This window comes from Olea europaea, chromosome 7, assembly GCF_002742605.1.
Source record: "Olea europaea var. sylvestris chromosome 7, O_europaea_v1, whole genome shotgun sequence".
In the NCBI taxonomy this organism is placed as follows: domain Eukaryota; kingdom Viridiplantae; phylum Streptophyta; class Magnoliopsida; order Lamiales; family Oleaceae; genus Olea; species Olea europaea.
In genome coordinates, this window is record NC_036243.1 from 8061720 (window position 1) to 8064743 (window position 3024).

General features: G+C 36.4%; 1 pseudogene; it reads left to right on the forward strand.

The window, feature by feature from the left end:
- The first annotated feature begins 1601 nt into the window (after positions 1–1601).
- On the forward strand, positions 1602–2848 carry LOC111397853 (annotated as a pseudogene).
- Positions 2849–3024: the final 176 nt, after the last annotated feature.

Sequence of the window (3024 nt, forward strand, 5' to 3'; positions counted from 1 at the left end):
ACTTTGAAAGTTCGATTCATATTGAAAAATTCTCAAGTTCATCCCTGAAATTTCTAATTGATAAGATTGAAGTTTTAAGTGAATAAAATACAGGAAACAATCATTCATGAAATTTATACTAGTAATTTGCTGAATTTGTGCAAAATAAATTAACCCTAAATACCCAAAAATAGAATCTCCGAAAAATGTTTAGCTTCAAAACTGGCAGCACTTTATATTCTCCTATTATTTCATTTGAGCCAATGTACACCGGAAAACATAAAATTTTTTGGTCTCAGGATTAATAATTAATATTCGAGAGCAATTCTGCGTCTGATTACCAAACCTTAAACATCAATAACGGTCAAACCTTAAACATTAATAACGGCAATATATTTATTTTAGGAATGAATAACGCATTCCACCCTTAACCCTATTCCTATGATGCAAAAGTATCTTCTAAACTCCAATTTGGTCAACGTTTGCTCAATTTTCGCCATGCTTTTGTATTGTTGCACTAATATTTCATATTTTAATTTAATTAGGACTCTCCAATCAAATTGTTGAATGCCTTTACAATATTTTGAATTGTATAGTCCATTTTTCCTCCCATTAATATATTTATCTGCCTATAATAATAGATTGTTATAAATTAAAAACCACCCTTGATTCAATTATCTTTTTTCCTTTTTCCAAGTAAAACATCGAACTCGTTAAATTACAGGGGTGTAATTTGTTAAAATTTAATTTCAGTTTGCAAATTATAGAAAAAGTTGTAATTTTGAGGGGCATGTTTTGACTTGCCCATTCTAATAGTTGAAACTTTAATTATTGGGGTCAATTGCCCTATGAAGATTCGCTTTCGCTACGGCTCCAATGATTTTCCTTAATCAATCCACTGCTTATGAGTCGTCAACTACCTCTAGGTCATTTGACTCATTGCAACATGTTTGGGTGAGCTTAATTTATTTACTTACAAGGAAATTTACAGGTGAATAAGTAAGGTCACAGTCGTACATTGCGAGTTTGGGAATGTGTTGGGAGTTCAATCAAATAAAATAGTGGGGTCAGTTTGGAGTGGAGGATAATGAGACGATTGCTTAGACAGATGATCTTATATTTGTAAAAAAATATATAAAAAATATATAAGATTACGTTGATTGAATCGTGTTGAGTCTTAAGTAAGATTTTCTATATGTACTGAATGCATAAATTTTATTCGATATAGTTTCATTATTTGTTGGTGTAAATTGTGACTCCTGTTGCTCACAAAAACACGATTTTCTTTTTGTCGATTGGGCTAAATTTAAATAGATTGGTTGTATTTCTCATTACCTATCGTCAATATGGGAGCCGAATTTAATTAAGGTAAGCATTTTGACATTAAAAAAATTGCTTATTTAAAAGTAATTTTTACATTATTATTAAAATAAGTAATTTTCCTTAGCGGGAAACAAAAGACCGTGAAGCTTGTCAAATCGAACTACCCGAAAGAAAAAGACTTCACTAAGTACCTCCGAATGCCTTCTACCTCGTCTTCTTCCATAATCCGCGGACAGAAAACCATAGATTGGACCAAACTAATCCATCCCACCACCTAGAACCACAGCCTTCCGCCCTATATGCTAATTCCACCTCTCCTCTCCACTTCCACACTTGCAAAACAACCACTCATTTCATTTTTTTCTTTCTATTTTCTGGTTGATGTTCTCCATGTGTACATCCAAGAAGAAAATTACTGCAGAAAATCATCAAGAAAATCCAAGAAATCCCAACAATCATCAATAGAAAACTCGTCAACCAGAACCAACAGTTTCCTGATCCCAAGCAAAGCCTCCTCCTCAAGCTTCTATAAAGACTCATGGAAATGCTCCATATCGACCCGTACTTCTCTTTCAAGCCTCCGGGAATCCATCCTCCCCGAGCAGCCCCATATCTATAAAATTTCAGAAATTTCCGCCTCAACACGCAATTTCTTGCTCAAGCTGTACACTTCGTCCTCCTCGTCCACTTCTTGGCGGTGTAGTTTACGGAATCAGGATGTTACAGTTTTCCAGCGGAAATTCCGGCGGGAATTGGACGCCTAGCAGATAATTCATCATCTTTCTGTGATTGGCAGGAGTCATCACTCCAGTTTGGTGAAACTGAAAGGGGCTTCAATTTCTGGTAATTATATATACTTAGTTTATGATTATGTTTCTGGGGCTAGTCTTGTTGATTGTTTGAGAAATGCGAAAACCCGCATTTTACTGTGTTGTCTAGCTGGATTTCGCGTATTCAGATTGCTTCTGATATTGCTCATGGCCTTGATTATGTTCATAATTCTACTGGATTGGGATTTGAATTTGTGCATAATCATATGAAGAGTAGTAATATTATTGTCACCGAGACAACGTTAAATGCGGAAATTTGCCATTTTGGTAGTGCTGAGCTCTGTGGTGAAACTGTGAGGAAGACCGGGATGTTGAAAGGGCCTAAGAGATCGGATTGTAGGATTAACAAGTTTGAGGGGACGAGAGGTCACATGGCGCCAGAATTTCAGAGAAGTGGGATTGTAACGCAGAAATTTGATGTGTATGCATTTGGGGTTGTGGTTCTAGAGTTATCGTTAGGGATGGAGGCATCTAGGTATGGGGTTGATGAGGAAACTGGAGCATATGTGAGGATAGCGGTGGTGGAAACAGCTAGAGAGGCGGTGGCGGGTGGTGGTGGAGATATAAGGAAGTGGGTGGACAGGAGGTTGAAGGACTCTTTCCCGGTGGAGGTCGTGGAGAAATTGGCAGCGTTGGCACTGGAATGTGTTGTGGATGATCCTGATAGCCTGCCTGATATGGGGCGAGGGGCTAGAGTGGCGGATGCAGACATTTAAAGTTAGTGAAATACAATCAAACTTATTAAAATATTACGAAAAAATTATACATTCTACAAAAACACATATAGGTGATCATTATCACAGACTCACAAATCTCATATATGTGATAAATAACAATTTTCAAAGAATTCCAAATAATCTCACATTTATGATAAATAACAATTTTCAAAAAA